General features: G+C 33.2%; 1 long non-coding RNA gene across 1 annotated transcript in view; it reads right to left on the reverse strand.

Annotated features, from left to right (window-relative positions):
• Positions 1-372: 372 nt before the first annotated feature.
• The window catches only part of LOC141500931 (uncharacterized), a 405,792-nt gene continuing 386,857 nt past the window's right edge, over positions 373-19,307 (reverse strand). Inside the window, exon 6 of the long non-coding RNA XR_012472086.1 lies at positions 373-11,968. This is a non-coding gene — a long non-coding RNA (uncharacterized LOC141500931). The remainder of the gene's footprint in view (positions 11,969-19,307) is intronic.

Here is a 19,307-nt window from a genome sequence, read left to right on the forward strand (position 1 = left end):
AACATATTCTTTTAGGGGAAAATATGGACATTCAATGAAATAGAGGACTATTAAAAATTCCACATAACCGGAGATGACAGAGAGTTTGATCTTCAGGTACAGGCCTCAGGTGAACCATGGAGAGGGTGGAAGGGAAGGACAAATAATGAGGAATTTAATGATGTTGAATTGCTTGTATCTCTGAATGGGAAGATGATGCTGATAACTCAGGTGAATCATCTCTTTTATTAGGGTACTTAAAGGATTGTGGCTGTCATATATACATATATATATGTATATATACATATATACACATATATATGTATACATATACATATACATATATATATATATATATATATATAATGTATGTATATTGATAGGGCACAGCAGGGAGTTGAATTTGAAGGCATAATATATTAAAAAGCTGGAGTTAATGGGGAGAAAGGAATGTACTGTGAGAAAGGGAAAGGAGATGTAGAATGAGTAAGCTATTTTACATAAAAGGGAAAACAAACTTGTGGAGTGGAGTAGAAGAGGGGGAGGGGGAGTGAATGAGCTTTACTCTGATCAGAAACAACTTAGAAAGGAAATAACATACACACTCAATTTGGTATAGAAATATAGAGGAATATAGAAGAGGACTGGGATAGAAGAAAGGAGACAGGAGGAGGGAATGTTGGGTAAAGGTGATAGAAGAGGGAAGATTGTGGAAGGGGGTAATCAGATAAAACACAATTTTTGTTGTTGTTTTTGTAATTCAGTGGTGTTAAATGACTTGCTCAAGGTCACACAGCTATGTAATTATTAAATATCTGAGTTCTGATTTGAAGTCAGGTACTCCTGACTCCAAGTCCAGTACTCTATCCACTGTGCCACTTAGCTGCCTCCAATACAACACACTTTTGAGGAGGGACAGTGTGAAAGGAGATAGAGAATAGAAGAATAGAATGGAGTGAAATACAGCTATCAACAGCAACTGTGGGAAAAAAAATATTGAAGTAATTTCTCTGATGGACTTCCTAAATTTTTTTATTTATTTAAGGGAATGGGGTTAAGGGACTTGCACAAGATCCTTCAGCTAGACAATTATCAAGTGTCTGACATCAAATTTGAACTCAGACCCTCTTGACTCCAGGGCTGGTGTTCTATCCACTGAGCTACCTAGTTGCCCCCCGATGGGCTTTTGATAAAGACTGCTATCTACCCCAAAGACAGAGCTGAAGGTGTCTGAATACAGCCTGAAGCATACTTCTTTTTTTCATGCTTTACATTTCTTGAGATTTATCTTTCTTTGTATGTGTGTGTGTGCAAGGGCTGTGTTTACTTTTACCACATGACTATTGCAGTGATATTTTTCATGCCTACACAATTATAACCTACTTTCTCAATATGGGGAGAGGTTTTGGAGGAAGGGAGACAACTTGGAATGCAAGGTTTTGGAAATAAGTGTTGAAACTTGCCTTTGCATGTAGCTGGAGGGAAAAATTAAAAATAAACTAAAATAAAAATATAGGTGTTGAACGAAATTTAGTAGAAGAGAATGTAACATTTTTATAAAATTCATAAGAATACTTGTTAACCAAATATCTTCTCTAAAGCTCTGATGCTTTTCAGATCAGAGACCACATATGAAATTTAATCCATCCAGTTTGGGAACTTCTATCATTAAATCTTGATTTGATAATTCATGTTTCACATGGTTTAGGATATCTAATCTATCTTCAGTCCAGTTAAATTTTACTATTACCCAAGTAGGAATTTTATTACTTTGTTAAATTTTCAACATTTTTACCACCTTATCAAGAGCATATACCCTTTTCCAGTCCATTCTCTGCATTTTCTTTTTCAATTATTTATTTATTTATTTGTTCGTTTGTTTGTTTATTCATTCATTCATACATTCATTCATTTATTTGTTTGTTTGTTTATTTGATTATTGTCATCCATTTGGACATGCATATTTACAACTTACAAAATTTCCTTCCACCCTTCCTTCCCACTCTCCTCCCCTCAGCAGTGAACAGTCAGGTTAGCATAGTACACACATATTTTGGTATATATGTTTACAGATTAGTATTAGTTATTTTCATATGGGAAATTAGGATTAAGGGAAAGAGATAAATAAGGTCATTTTGAAAAAGTGTTCATCAGATTCTGAAGGGTTATTTTGCATTTTATTTTGTTTTGTTTTTCTTTTTCTGGATGCATTTGATATAGGCCATAGTCAGTCATATATGGTCAGTTGCCCTAGCTCTCTGAACTGCTGAGGGGAGCTAATTTCATAAAATTTGTTCATTTCACATCTCTCTTGATTCTACTCCCTTCTACTACCATCATATCCCATAAGTCATCCCATGCTTCTCTAGTGTCTGATCATTTATGGTTTCTTATAAAACAATAGTATTCCATAGTATTAATGTACTATAACTTGTTTAGCTATGACCAATTTGATGGACATTCCCTCAATTTCCAATTCTTTGCCACTACAAAAAGATACTATGAATATTTTGGAACACGTAGGACTTTTCCTTTTTTCATAATTTCTTCTAGATATAGGTCTTGGAAATTGGAATTTCTGGGTCAAAGGGTATTAGCAGTTTTATTGCTCTTTGAGTATAATTCCATATAGCTTTTCAGAAATGTGGAATCTGTTCACAACTTCACCAGCATCGCATTGGTGTCTCAATCCTCCCACAACCTCTCCAAAACTCCAAAACGTGTTCCCTTTTTCTCATCTCGGCCAATCTGACAGGTGTAAGATGACACCTCATTGTTGTTTTAATTTGCATTTCTCTAATCAATAGTGATTTGGAGCATTTTTTAATCAAATGATTATATATAGCTTTAATTTCTTCATTTGAAAACTGTTCATATCCTTTGACCATTTATCAGTTGGGGAATGAGGTGTGACCTTATAAATTTGATGCAATTCTCTATATATTTTAGAAATGAGACATTTTATCAGAACTCCCAGTTGTGAAGATTGTTTCCTAGATTTCTGCTTTCCTTCTCATTTTGGCAGCATGGATTTTATTAGTGCAAGAACTTTGAAATTTAGTATAGTTAAAATCATTCATTTTGCAGTTTATAATGTGCTCTAATTCTTCTTTGGTCATAAATTTATCACATTTCCATAGATCTGATAGATAGAGGACTTCTTAGTCTATTAATTTATCTAGTGTGTCACTCCTTATGTCTAAATCCTATATGCATTATGACCTTATTTTGCTATAGGGTCATTCTCTACATTTTCAATTTCTAGATGCAATATCAAATCAATATTTCCCTTGCTGTTGAAAATGTGTCACTCTATTTATTTATTGTACTAGTGTAAATTTTCAAACCGAAGTATCACTCCTTGTCCCATATCAATGTTTTCTCCCTCTATTAGAAAATAGATTCAGCGGGGCCAACCACTGTCTTTATTTTTATATTTCTATCCACAGCACTGAGCACATTATTTGGTATATTAAAAGCCTGATATTTTAAAATCCTTCAATCCTAAATATTTAAGCTTAGAAATAGGATATAGAGAGATAATTTAAGGATCATATGATAAACATGAACTCCTCCCAAAAATTACAATTAAAAACTTGGATCTCTTGTTGCTTAGCCATTCACTCATGTCTGACTCTTTGCAACACTGTAGACCATAGCAGACCAGGCCTTTCTCTTTTCTATTATCTCTCAGTCTGTCTAAGTTCATGCTTATTGTTTCCAGGACACTATCATCCATCTTATCCTCTGCCATTCCACTTTTTCTTTTTGCCTTCATTTTCTCCAAACTTCAGGGTTTGTTTGTTCATTTTTTTCAGTGAGTACTGTCTTCTCATTATGTGGTCAATATATTTAAGCTTCAGTTTCAGCATTTGCCTTTCAAAAACATGGCCTGAATTGCTTTAAGTATATACAGATTTGAACTACTTATTGTTCAAGAGATTATCAAAAGTCTTTAATTCTACAATTCAAAAGCAGAAATTCCGAGGCTCTCGACTTTGCTTACCCCCCAATTCTCAAAGCCATATTTTGCCACTGGAAAACTAATAGCATTGATTATCCAGATCTTTGATAGCAATATAATGTCTGCTTATTAGTATGTTGTCCAGATTTGTCATAACTTTTCTTCCAGGGAGAAAACATCTTTCAATTGTATGTCTCTTCTACGAATTCTTTTTGGCCAGGTAATTATTTGACATTTCTTTTGGGGGGTAAGAGAGGCTTTTTATTTACTTTGGTATCCTCCTCTGAAGATGAAGACTCGGTTTTCTTTATTCCCATACAAATTGACTTTCATAGGGCTTTGAGGGATTTTTGTGATTTTTGTTTGTTTGGTTATTGCTAATTTAACTTCTAATTCTAGGGTGAAGATAATATACCTCTGGTATCTGGTCCTTTTTCTTGTTGTTTGTTTTTTTGACCTTTATCCCTAGCCCAATCCCTGCACTCTTATCCCTTTCTAAGTTACAGCTAGGGCTCCTCAGTAGGCTATGCTGGAAATGATCTTACACCCTGACAGCCCTCCAGTGATGATAACCTTCAGTTTTCCTCCCTGGCCTGGAATAAGACCAAGATCTCAGTTCTCCTGTGGTTGTCCAGAGCTAGTGTGGTGTCCTGTGCCACTGGCTTCTTGTATTCACCAGACATATGCTGGCTCCTCCTCAATCAAGACTGCATCTGGGGAGCACAGGTGGTGTTGGTATCCCTTAAAAGTAAAAGTTATCTCAGTCTTCCCTCACTTAAATGCCTGACTCCCCATAATATCCAGTGGATGAGAATTCCTTTGACTGGCCACAGAGTTCACCACTTACTGTTTCAGTAGAACTAGCTTGGAGTCTTCATGCTACACTAAGAACAAACCTTGATCTTGACAACTTCAGATTTACTCCAGTTTTCCCAGGAGATCAACTATTCTGCCCTGACCCTTGTTTTGCAGTGTCATGTCCATTTTGTTTTGTTCTGTTTGTGGAGGAAATCTGGAAAGTTTGGCATTTTCTGCCCTATTCTGACATCTTCCCAGAATCCTCTTCAACATTCATAAATTTATAAAAACTTGAGTTCCAAATTTTCTCCTTTCTCTGCTATTTCCTTCCTCTCCCTAAATGGCAAGAAATTTGAGGCAGGTTTATAGAGGTAGAGATAGATAAAGATAGAGATAGAGATTTATAGAGATAGAGATAGATGATATGGATATAGATAAATATAGATGATATAATATATAGATATAGATATATGCAAAATATTACAGACGTTTTTATTAATTATGCTGTCAAAGAACAATCAGAACAATAAGGGGAAAAGTTTGTTCAACAATTCTAACCTTCCTTGGCATTCTATAAACTGATCTTTTTTTTTTTAATTCAATGGTCATACTCTGGTTTCTCTTCAAAATACTCTTGTTTCTCTTCAAAACACACAAATCTTTCGCCTTTTACTAAATTCAATGGTCACTACTATGCTTTCCAACTTTGTTGGTATATTGAATGCAAGATTTTAACAGCATCATCTTTTTGGATTTTAAATAGCTCAAATGGAATTCAGTCACCTTCACTAGTCTTATTTTTAGTAATGCCTCCTAAGACCCACTTGACTTTACTCTCCATGATGTCTGACTCTAAATCAGTAATCACACCATCTTCACTATTGATAATGTTAATATTCTTTAATAGGTCTTTTATTAATTCTTGCTACCTCATTTTAATTCCTTCTGCTTCTGTTAATTCTTACAATTTTTATTTTTATCATGTTCATTTTTCATGATATAAATATATATATATTTACTTTTTTTGAATAAGAAATAGAAGAAAACAATAGAATTAAAAAGATCTTTCTTTTCCACTCTATTGTTTTTTATTTTTATTTTTGCATTGATCATTAAAAAAAGATGTCCTTATTTCTCCTTGCTATTCTCTGAAATCTTTTATTCATTTGGGTATAAATTCTTATTTCTTCTTCTGCTCTCCTTTACTCAGTTATTTGTGCAACCTCATCAGAAAGTCATTTTTCTTTCTTTTTCTTCTTTTTCTTTGAAATGTTTATTTTTTATGGTTGGTTTTTCTTGTACAATATTGTAGAAGACTACCCATAGTTCTTTAGCCCTCTATCTGTCAGATCTAATGCTCTCAGTCAAGTTATCATATCTATTTCCCAGTCACAGTAGATGTCATTTAGGTCATACTATATGGTTTCATGGTTTTCCTGATTTTTTCAAATTGATTCTAAATTTTGCCATCAGAAGTTTTTGATTCATATTCAGTTCTAGATCTTATTTCATAATCAATCTGATTTCTGTATTGACCATTTGGTGATGTCCATGTGTGGAGTCACCTTTTGAGTTATAATCAGCAATCAATTTTGACAAATTTGAATCTGTTAGTCTCTCCCTTTCTTCAATTTCTATTCAAAGGTCAAATACGGCTGTTATTGAAATTATTGTTTTATTTCCTATTTTGTCATTTAAATCCCTTATGATGAAGGTGACTTTTTAATATTATTTCTAGAAGATGTAACAGGTCTTCATTGAACTGATCAGCTTTGAAATCAGTTTTGGAGCATAGACATATATTGCTTAATTGGTTGATTCTGGTTCTTCCTTATTGAAGAAGACCAAAATGACATCACCATGTTTGAGACAAATTATAGTGTTTCTATAATTTTGGAATGTTTTACCAGAGGCTGATCAAATAAAATCCATGTGAACACCTGGGGTGGATATCCTAAATTTACATATGTCACATTTCTAGGAGCTGCTTCAATTCTACTTTACTCATAAAGCACAACACCTTCTCTGAAGAGAATATGCCTTGGTGGGTGTCATGTGCCAGTGCCTTCCATGATGTACATAAAATTTTAAAATATTTTTTAAATTATATAAATATTTTTGTTTTCCAATTCTATTCAATGATAGTTTATGCTAATAATTTTTCTTTAGATTTTTCAAGGGTTAAGTGGCTTGCCCGAGGCCACATGGCTTGGTAATTATTAAGTGTCTGAGGTTGGATTTGAACTAAGGTATCCTGACTCCAGGGCTGGTGCTCTATCCACTGCACAGCCTAGCCTCCCCTACTGGGCCACCTAGCTGCCCCCTCTGCCAATCATTTTTTCAAGGTTTTGAATTTTACAATTTTTTTCTTCCTCCTTCCCTCCCTTCCCACCTCCCTCACCCCAACAGAAGGCACACTGATATAGTCTTTACATTTGCTCCCATGATATACATAGGTCTAAGCTGAATGTGCTGAGAGAAAGCAAACATTAGATATAGCAAAATTACATAATACATAGGACAACTTTTAAAAATTGAATATAATAATTTTTGGTCTTTGTTTAAACTCCACAGTTCCTTTTCTGGATAAAGATAGTATTCATCATCACAAATGTCCTAAAATTGTCCCTTATTATTTCACTGATGGAGTGAGCAAATCCATCACAGTTGATTATCATGCCATGTTGTTTGTTATTAAGGTCTACAATGTTCTTCTGGTTCTACTCAACTCACTCAGCATCAATTCATGCAAGTTTTTCCAGGCTTTTTTGAAATCCCATCCCACGTGATTTCTTCTAGAATTTGTTCCATCATATACATACAGAATTTTTCAGGCATTCCCCTTATTTATGGAAATCCCCTCAATTTTCAGTTCTTTGTCACTATAGACAGAGTTACTATGAATGCTTTTGTACATGTGGGATTTTTACCCTTTTCATGATCTCTTCAGGAGACAGACACAGGAGTGATATCTTTCTAGTTCAAATAATATGCATATTTTTATTGCCCTTTGAGCATAATTCCAAATTGCTCTCCAGAAAAGTTGGATCCATTGACAGCACCACCAACACTACATTAGTGTCCCAGCTTTCCCTCATCCCTTCCAACCTTGGTCATTATCCTTTCTAATCATATTGGCCAATTTGAGATGTATGAGGTGGTATGTCAGAGATGCTTTAATTTGGATTTTTCTAATCAATAGTGACTTAGAGCAGTTCTTCATAGCACTATAGACAGCTTTGATTTCTTCATCTGTGAAGAGCCTTTACAGATCCTTTGACCATTTGTCAATTAGGTAATGATATGTTTTTTTAATAAATTAGATTCAATTCTCTATATTTTAGAAATGGGTCAGAAACACTAGTTGTAAAAACTGATTCCCAATTTACTATATTCCTTTGATCTTGGTTACAGTCATTTTGCTTGTGCAAAGTTTTTTAACTTAATGTAATTAGAAATGTCCAGTTATTTATAATGTTCTTTATTTCTTCTTTGGTCATCAATGATTCCCCTTTCTGCAATGGAGAATACCATCTGTATCCAGATAAAGAACCATGGAATTTGAACAAAGTACAAGGACTATTCCCTTTAATTTAGAAAAAAAAAACTGTTATCTTATTGTCTGATCTTGTTATCTCTTATACTTTATGTTTCTTCCTTAAGGATATATTTCTCTCTCATCACACTCAATTTGGATCAATGTTCAACATGGAAATGATGTAAAGACTGACAAATAGCTTTCTGTGGAGGGGGGTGAGAGGAAGGAAGTTAGATTGGGTGTAAAAATTGTAAAACTCAAAATAAATAAAATCTTTAATTACATAAAAAGAAATTATTTCATTGTCTATGGTAACTTTTTAGAAGAATATATAGTTTCCTTCCTTATCTCTTTTAAAGAGATCTATTTTCGCAACTGCTTTGTCTGAGATGAGGATTACTACCCCTGATTTTTTTTCACTTCAACTGGAGCATAATATATTCTATTCCAGTCTTTTTCCTTTACTCTATATGTATCCCCCTGTTTCAAATATGTTTCTTATAAGCAGCATATTGTGGGATGCTGGTTTTTAATCCACTCTGCTATCCACTTCTGTTTTATGGGAAAGTTCATCCCATTCACATTCAAAGCTATGATTATTAACCCTTTATTGCCCTCTATGCTATCTCCTCTCCATTTATATTTCCCCTTCTTCCATCTTATCCCTACTCCCCAGTGTTTTGCTTCTGAATACAGCCTCCCTCAATTGTTTACCCACTTCTATCCACCCCTCCCTTTTCTTCCCCTTTTCCCTTTTCATCTTCTTCTTTTTTTATTCAAACTCCCCCTTCTTCTGATTTTTTAAAAAATCTTTCCATCAAATTCATGGACGTACCATGATTGCCAATACCTTCTGCTTAAGTATAATTATTCCTATTAAAGAGTTAAAATTTCAAACTGTTATGAGAATCTTTTCCTTAGGTGGGAATGTATCCATTTTGATTGTATCAGATAACTTTTTTTTTTCCTTTGCCCATTTACTTGTCATGTATCTCTTGAGTCTCCTGTTTGAATATCAAATTTTCTATTTAGCTCTGGTCTTTTTATCAGAAAAGATTAAAAGTCACTCATACTGCTAAATGTTCAGGTTTTTTTTCCTGAAAGAGAAGACTCAGTTTTGCTGGATGGTGGATTTTGGTTGTAATTCAAGCACCCTTCCTTTCTGGAATATCACATTCCAGGCCCTTTTAACCCTTAAGGTTAATGCAGTCAAGTCTTGCATCATCCTGACTATTACACCTTGGTATTTGAATTGCTTCTGTCTGGTCACTTGCAGGATTTTCTCCTTGATCTGTACTCCTGTAGTTTGGTCACAATGTTCCTTGGTGTTTTCATTTTGGAATCCCTAATCAGGAGGGAAGCGATGTATTCCATAATTTACTATTTTACCCTCTGGTTTGAGAATATCAGGGAAGTTCTTTGGTATATGCTAAAGTATGGAGTCCAGGTGACTATTTTGTGCAAAGTTTTCAAGTAATTCTGTGATTCTTAAGTTATTTTTTCTAGATCTATTTTCTAAGTCAGTTGTTTTACTAATGAGGTATTTTACATTTTCTTCTATTTTTTTCATTTTTTAAAATTTTGTTTAACAGATTCTTGGTATCCCATGAAATCATTTGTTTCCATAGATTTTGATTTTTTAAAGAACAATTTTCTTCATTTACCTTTTGCATCACATCTTCCAATTGGTCAATTCTATTTTTGAATGAGTTGTTATATCACTCCATTTACCCAATTGTAAAAGAATTATTTTTTTTGCATTTGTTCGATTGTATTTTTAAAGGATGATTTTTTTTGTCAGTTTTTGTTAAAGGTATTAATTTTTGCTTGCATGGTGTCAATTTGTTTATGGTTTTAGATAAATAATGCTTATTATTATTATAAGGAAAGCTTCATTTCTTCCTATACTCTCCAGTGTGTTTAATAGGAATAGATGATGTATTTTGTCAAAGTATTTTCAGTGTCTATTCAGATTATCATATAATTTCTGCTGACTTTATAATTGATATGTTCAATTAAGAGTATTTCCTAATATTGAATCATTCTTGTCTATAAATTCTACCTGATTATGGTCTTTTATTCTAGAAATAATTTTCTGTAATATGCCTGCTAAAATTTAATTTAAGATTTGTGCATCAATGTCCATTAGGAAGATTGGTCTATAATTTTGTTTTAACTCCTCCTGGTTTAAGTATCAGCACCATTTTGTTTTCATAAATGGAATTTGGCAGTACTCCTCTTATTTTTTAAAAAAAATAGTGTATATATAGAATTGGAATTAATCACTGTATAAATGTTTTGTAGAATTCACTTGTAAAGCCATCTGAATGTGGAAACATTTTGAAGGAGTTTATTGGTAGTTTCTTCAAATTCCTTTCTTTCAAATGGGGTTATTTAAGTATTTTATTTCATCTTCTATTATTTTGGAAAGTTTGTGTTCTTTGTAAATATCTATCCACTGTGTTGAGGTTATCAAATTTACTGTCATACAGTTGGGTAAAATAGCTTTTAATTTTCTCTTTAATTCTTTCCTCATTAATCATAAGTTTACCATTTTCATTTTTGATATTTTTAATTTCGTATTCTTTTTACTTTTATAAATCAGTTTAACCAAATATTCATCTTATTGTTTTTTCACCAAACCAAATCTTAGTTTTATTTATTAGTTGAATGGAGTTTTTTTTGCTTTCATTTTTATTAATCTCTCCTTCAATTTTCAGAATTTCTTATTTGATATTTAAATTGGAGATCTGAAATATATTCTTTTTTCTAGCTTTATAAGTTATATACCCAATACATTGTTTTCCTCTTACTCCACTTTATTCATATTAAGCATTTAGAGTTATAAAATTTCCCCTAAAGTCTGCTTCAGTTTTATCCCATAAATTTTTTTCTCTCTTTTTTAGGTTTTTGCAAAACAAATGGGGTTAAGTGGCCCACGGGGCCACACAGCTAGGTAATTATTAAGTGTCTGAGGTCAGATTTGAACTCAGGTGCCCCTGACTCCAGAGCCAGTGCTCTATCCACTGCGCCACCTAGCCACTCCTATCCCATAAATTTTGATATGATGTCTCATTGCTACCATTTTCTTCAGTGAAATGATAAATTATTTCTATTATGTATTGTTTGATTTACTCATTTTTTAAAAAATTAAGTTACGTAATTTCTAATTATTGTTTTCTTTCTCTTTCCATGGCCCTTTCATGTATTTTTTCTTGCATCACAATATGAAAGTATGTATTTATTATTTTTATTTCTGCCTTTCTCTATTTGATTGAAAGGTTTTTATTCTGTAATACATGATCAATTTTGTTATAGGTTGTATTGTGATTTTAATGAGGTTTGGATTCGTTCCTGTAAATGACTCTCGTGCAGTTGAAAATTAAAGTATTTTAATAATGCAAGGAATAGATTGCTTATAACAATATTCTATACAGAAAATAATATAGATATATATGAGAAAGGATTATTAATACTATAACAAAAGTAGAAGAGAAGATAAAGAAAACATCACCAATTCGGGGGAGCACCAACTCTTAATCGGTTTGGATGGATAATTTCAGTTCAACAGCCACGAGTCCCAAATGGCAGAGTCAAAGGCAGAATGTCTTCTCCATGGGTGGGATTCCCTTTCTTCTGCTCCTTCTTCTTCTTCTTCATGATGAATGTTTGGAATCTCAGGATATTTACTAGGGGAGAACAAAGGTTTGTTGGAAAATTCAATTGGAAAAGATACCAGAATTCTTATCATGAACATAGGAAGTCAGTAAGTCTTATGACATTAGGAAGATGTCATATGGGGCCGCAAGATACAAGATAATTAAGGTCAGTACTATGAGAATAGCCAGTTCTTTTCAGTACTGTTTGTATTCCAAGGAATGGCTAGTTCCTCAGATTCTAAGAACACGGTCAAATAACACAGGACATGTTCCAGAGGGGAAGGACACATTCTCATATAGGCTCGAGTGAACTTACTCATATAAGAATCTTAATTTCTTATACATAGGTGCAATATACTAGCAGAGAAAAAGGGATATTTTTTGTATCCCCATTAAGTTTTCTCTAGAGGTCTAATGTAGTGAAGTTTTCTAAGATTTTATTCACCTTCCTTATTTCCTCCTTGTTTATTTTGTGATTAGATTTATCTAGTTCTAAGAGAGGGGGGCTGAGGTCTCCCACTGTTATAGTTTTTTGTCTATGTATCCTTGTAGTTCATTCAGTTTTTATGTTAATAATGATATAACTTCATTGCCTATGGTACCTTTTCAGAAGATGTAGGTACCTTCCTTAACCCTTTTAATGAAACCTGTTTTTATGTTGGCTCTTCCTGAGATCACCATTCCTACCCCTGATGCTTTTACTTCCGCTAAAGCAAAATATATTTTGCTCATGCATTTACCAAATGTGCTTCTTTAAAACAGCATTTTGTAGGATTATGGTTTTTAATCTATTCTACTATCTGCCTCTGTTTTATGGGAAAATTCATACCATTCACATTGACAGTTTAGATTACTAATCTGTATTTCTGTCCATGCTATCTTTCCCCATTTGTACTTTTCTATTTTCATTCTTTATTTCTCTTCACCAATGCTTTGTTCCCCTCCCCCTTTAACTTTTCTTTTAAATTTTAACTTCCAGTTTACTTTTACCTTCACCTTCCTTTTTAATCAATCCTTTCTTCTTTTTTCTTTCCTTTGCTCCCCCACCCCCATACACAAATGCTTCTCTGTAGGATAGAATAGATTTTTAAACCTAATTGGGAATTTATGTTATTGGGTCATGTCCTTTGAGTCAGATTTACTCAGTGTTCATGCCCTCCCTTCTTTACATTTTTAAAAGGATTTTTTTGCCCTTTCACCTGTTGTTACTTATCCACTAAAACCTAGTTTTCTCTTGGCATGGCTCATCTTTTTATGTTTTTGTTGCTTTAACCCTTTCTTGTACGTAATATCCCCTTTGTCAAAATATACTCTTTTTATCTCACTTGATAGAAGTAATATTCTCTTGATAAGCAGTAGTACCCCTATAGTCATTAAGTAACCTCCCTTTTCTGTCTTTTTACAAATTCACTTCTCCAGAGTCATGAATCACATCAAATTATATTCATTTAATATCTTTCAAGTACTCTCCATAGACACACAATCCTCATAAGCCATAGCATCAGGCAAAGGCAAATCATTTAATGGAAGTTTTAAACCCTTCCCCAAGCATACTCCCTCCAATTGTAGTCAAAGTATCAAACTAAGCAAAATTTCATGATATTTTTATGTCCAGTCCCTCTATGAACACTATTTCCCTCTGTCTTTATAGTACTTAAACTATAACCCTCCCATCTTCCCCCATGAAAAAAGTAGGTATACTCTTTTCCCACTGTCCCTTTAGCACACCAATCATGATACTTACAGTCATTGCTAACTAACATATGAATTTAGACAAAATCACTTCCTAATCTCTTTAGGTCCAACCTTTCTAAGTATGCTCCCACCCTCTGCTCCTATTATATTATATTATATTATATTATATTATATTATATTATATTATATTATATTATATTATATAAACCTCTAGGTATCTATTAAAGTCATGTCTCTTCTGATATAATCATGTATATAAGCTCTAAGTAAAAAGGATTTGGACACCCTGAATGTCTCTTTAAAGAATTTCACAAACAATTATAAGGTATGGGAGACACTGGCACAAGACTGTCCAGAATAGGGTGCCCTCATAAGAGAAAGTGCTGACCAATATGAGGAAGGCATCACTATGTTTGAGACAAATTAAAGTGCATTGGACTGTGGCTGATCAGGCCAATATGAACTTGAACCCTGAATCCTAGGTGCTTAGGAAAAGAAACTCTACCAGGTCTTTTCAAACTTAGCTGCAGTACCAACCAGCTAAATTCAGTAAATATTCATTATAGAAGTCTCTTAATCAGACTAAATATTATAGATCATATTAATTCACAAAAACTATGAGTGGTAAAATTAGCGTAGAAAAGTTGTGTGGGATATTTCAAATGTATTTATAGATAGCATGACAACAAATAGAAAGAATAGATTTTTCTATCATTCCTAAAACAATTCTCAATATCCAAATATGTTAATATGAAGAAGTAGAAATAGAATTAAGATGAATTTGAAGAGTATATGCACCTGATCTGACCACACACACACACATAAGAAATCCCTGACAGAAGCAATTCTGATGGTACTCAGGGATCTATTTTCATATAGGCTCAATGAGGGAAGTATATAGATATAGCTCACTAGATGGATAGAGATTATATATTGATAAAGATAGATAGTGATAAAAAAGAGATGATAGTACAATACAAATAGAAGTGGATATAGATGTATAAACATACTTATATGCATGGCTGTGTATATATATATATTTTTTTCTATGTATCCTATTTATTTTTCCCTTTCATTAACTTAGTGCTATTGTCCTTGGGACTCTAATATCCAGAAAATCGTCTCCATTAGGCAAAAAATAAATGAATGAGAAGGAAGAAGCAAATATAACTCTTCTTTCTGATTAGTTTTAGTTCTTTAACCAAGTCAACAAATTAAAATTCCATATTTAGCATCAAGGAATCATGAGAAGAAGTAAAATTGTGAGTCAGAGAAAAAGGATTTAAAAAAATACCTAGAAGTACAGAACTTTCCCCTAAGACTGAAGTCCTTAATCCTACAAAATAATGAAAGAAATTGCAATTAAATATTGTTCAAGAATAAGAACACACCACATTGAAGAGAATGATACATGAACTAATGTATAATAAAATAAACATAACTAGAGAAACAATATTCATAATAACTATAACAGAAGAAAGTAAATAATTAAAATTAACTGAAAACTGAATTATGGAGACTAAATATTTAAAAGAATAAATGAAATGTATTTAGTAAGCCTTTACTACTAAGCACTGTGGTAATTCTAGAAATACAAATACAAAAGTAGGTCATATGCTGCCCTAAAAAATTTGCATTCCATTAGGGGGAAATAACTAAAATAGTAGAATTAAGGTTCCAGAGTAACTATCAATATTATAGTGAAAGGACAACAGAAGAAGAATGACAAGGCTCTGAAGATGATAATAATCAACCTATAGAATATTACATATATACACAAATGTGATTCATTTAAATTCTGCTAAGTCACTTCTTTTTTAGTTACAAAGGAAGTATTATTTGGGTAGAGGAGCATTGGAGGGATATATTTGAAAATAGTAGGGAATAAAAAACATATATCAGCCTAACAAAATCTTATTAAAAGATAATATTCCACTTTAAAAGTAGATATCAGAGGCACATTTAATTTTATTTCATTTGAGTTAATTACTACTCTTTCAATATGGGGTTGCTTTTCTACTTTCTATTCTTCATCTTCTATACTCAATAATAATTTTTTGAAGATTAAGGTTTTGTGTTAGGGTTCTATAACATCATTATTGATGCTTCTACTTTTCTCTCAGTGTGATACTCGGTTTCCCCAATTCTGAATTACCGAGTAGTTTAAACTATGAGACTCTGCCTAAAGCACTTCTTGATTTCATTGATTGAATGTTCTTTTTCCTGAATCTACATTGATATACTACATACCTGCCAGTAGTTGTCATTATAATGACTATGTCTAAAGATTGCTAATAAATGTAATTTGAACCCAATAATCTTTGTTTGTTGCAAGGCAATGGGGTTCAATGACTTGCCCAAGGTCACACAGCTTGGTAATTATTAAGTGTCTGAGGTCAGATTTGAACTCAGGTCCTCCTGACTCCAGGTGCTTTATCCTGTGCACCACCTCACTACCTCTGAAGCCAATCATTTCAACATGCTAAACACTGACCAATTCTTAAAAACATAGATCATAGGAAATCAGATTCTCAATTTTGTGAAACAGATTAGTTCTCAGATGGCCTGATATTTCAAGGCAGGGCAAAGACTTCTGTTGCTAACAATCTCTTCTCAAAGCCCTTTGGCCTCAATTAAGATTCCTCTGTCCCTAATAACATATAAGATGCTCAAACAAATTTTGGATTATGTTGAATGAAAATGCCAATATCAATAGCTGAGAATTATTACATTAATATATATTCCCTTCATCATTTTAATAGCATCATTCAAACATGGTACCTTTGGTCATCAGTCATGAACATATTACAATGTAATACACACACACACACACACACACACACAGACACACACACACACATATAGGCTCTAGAATCAGAATCCCAAGATAAATTTTGTATAAGACTAGGACTTTTATTTTTAAATTTACAGTCATTTGCTTTTACATGGTTTACTGGCCACAATGAACAACAATAGCGACCATAAATGAAAGAAATAATTTTTGAAAAGACAATACAGGAAAACAAATTCCTACCTTGAACCAACTGGAAAATGTTTGTCTCTCTGCATTTGATGGTCATCACTGATTCACCATCAATATTCTATACTCATAATTTTGCATTGCTGAGAGTTTTAGAGTATTTTAATTTTTTGTTCTGCGATGTCATATAATTTTCGCTCTTTTTCTGCTTAATTTCCTCTATATCAGTTTATAAAAGGCTTTCCAGTTTCCTTTGGAACTGCCCACTGTGTCATTTTTGACCCAATGGCATCACATTATATTCATGGATTATAATGTCTTCAGTCATTCTCCAATAGGAAGACAATCTATTAGTTTTTAATTCGGGGCACAAAAAAGAATTACTATATTTTTATATTTGTCTATTTTTTGAAGAAATAGAAGTATCAGGAGAGTTGTGATGACAATCTAGAAGTATCAGAATAGAAACCTTTAATTTAAATTCTGTCTCTAGTACTACCTCTATGTATAGCATAGGAATTAGATCCATTCATTCATTTATGCATAGAATTTCCAAGTGATTAATCTTCCCTTGCAAATTATAACTTGCCTAGACCAGAGATGTAAAGCAGGCAGGCCCTTCCTACATCTAGTCCATATCACTACCAGTGAGTTTTGCACAAGATTAAAATGTAATTTGGAAAAGTAGAACATAAAAATAAAATTACAATAGGACATAGAAAATTTTAATATGTAGTTTGTTTTGTTCTTAATGTGGCTCACAGAGATCTTTATGTATGGTTTTTTAGCATTGATTTCTATCTGAGTTTGAGATCATTTGCCTAGAGTACAAAGTACTTAAATGACTTACCCACTGTCACATAGTCAATATGTTTTAGAAGTGGGATTTGAACCCACATTTCCCTAATGGAGAATTCTGTGCTCTCTCTCTCTCTCTCTCTCTCTCTCTCCATTACACTGTGCTGTCTCTCATTACTATGCAACTTCGGACAAATCACTAGATCTTCCTTGGCCACAGATTCCTCATTTACAATAATAACACCTGATATCTCATTTAGTCCTCATAACAATCCTTTAACATAGATATTGTTGGGATGATTAAAAAGCTGAGGCTGGGGGCAGCTAGGTGGCATAGAGGATAAAGAACCGGCCCTGGAGTCAGGAGCACCTGGGTTCACTCCAGTCTCAGACACTTAATAATTACCTAGCTGTGTGGCCTTGGGCAAGCCACTTAACCCTGTTTGCCTTGCAAAAAAAAAAAAAAAACCCTAAAAAACAAAGCTGAGGCTGAAGAGGTGAAGTGACTTGTCTTAAAGGAATATGTATCAGAATCAGCACTTGAGCCATTTTTTCCTGACTTGTAGACCAGTTGTCTTTCCAGAAAGTCATGATACTCCTAGATTGTCATCACAAATCCATTAATCTCCTCATACCTCCAAATCAAATCAATTAATCTCCTCAGACCTTTCAGATGCCTTTGGTGGTCCCTTCTAGTTCTGTTTCTGTGATCACATGATTCTCTGGTTTGCCACCATTTTCATTTTTGAAAATTATTGGTCTTTGCTCTTGTTTGTGCAGCTAAGCACTTCAGCAATTGGCAAAGAGGTTTTTTTAGGTTTGTTGTTTGTCATTTGTTGTTTTTAAATCCTTTTTCTCTTGCTAAGTAGTTATATTGTTTTTCAAGTTTCCCTGGTGTGAAGACCAACATTTTCATTTGTAAATTAGTTGAACAACAAAATCCAACCCAGAGGAAAATGTGTATTTGCTACTTTTCCCTCATTCATTGCTTATTTCTCTACCTTGAAGAAATTTTAATGAATTTTAGATGGGGGGGAAAAAGTTGTAAAGATTCCAATGAAGTTTAGGAACACAATCAAGTGAACAGGTAGTGCTTGAGTCTTTAAACTGAGTTTATGACTGAATCAGATTGTGATTTTATTTAATACCCATTAAATTGTCCTTTATATTTAGGACAATTTCAAATTTATGTATGAGTAACAGACGTAATAGCTTCATTGCTGTGTTTCCCCTAAATAAGCATTAGGTATTCATTCACCAAACAATATTTCATCATTCCAAAGATCTAGCTATATGACTTCAAATTTTTCATTTTTTCTTTTAAATTCAACTCAAAATTTCCTTTCCCTCACATAATATTTAGTAAAGAGCCTGCCACAAAGTAGGGTCACAGTATATGTTTCTTCCTTTGTCTTTTCTTTTACTCCTTTCCTTTTTTTCATTCTTACACCCACCACCAAAGTCTCAACCCTTATCATGTCATGTCTCCATCAGGCTCATGGAAAGTCAACTTGTCTAGAGTCTCTCTTCTTCAATGCAGCATCAATAACCTTTGCCAAGTTGTTCTAAAGCATTCACTGAGAATGCCCTCTTGCCTTTCACATTCACTTAGAAATCCCTTGTCTAGTTCATCTCTCCCTGCCAAACCCCAAAATGCATTCATTATTTCATTCAGACCAATCACCAGCACTGCCCTGATGAATGCACCATGTTCATTAATAACTGGTTGTAATATGGCATAATGAGATAGAATGAAGGAAGACTTGGCAGAAACATTAATTGGGTGATCAGAAATAAATCATATACATTCTTGGAACTGGTTTATTCTTCTTTAAAATAGGTTTAATAAAACCTATAGTACTAACCTTATGTTTTCCGAAGATAAAATGAAATTTC

This window comes from Macrotis lagotis, chromosome 1 (assembly GCF_037893015.1).
Source record: "Macrotis lagotis isolate mMagLag1 chromosome 1, bilby.v1.9.chrom.fasta, whole genome shotgun sequence".
Taxonomy (NCBI): domain Eukaryota; kingdom Metazoa; phylum Chordata; class Mammalia; order Peramelemorphia; family Peramelidae; genus Macrotis; species Macrotis lagotis.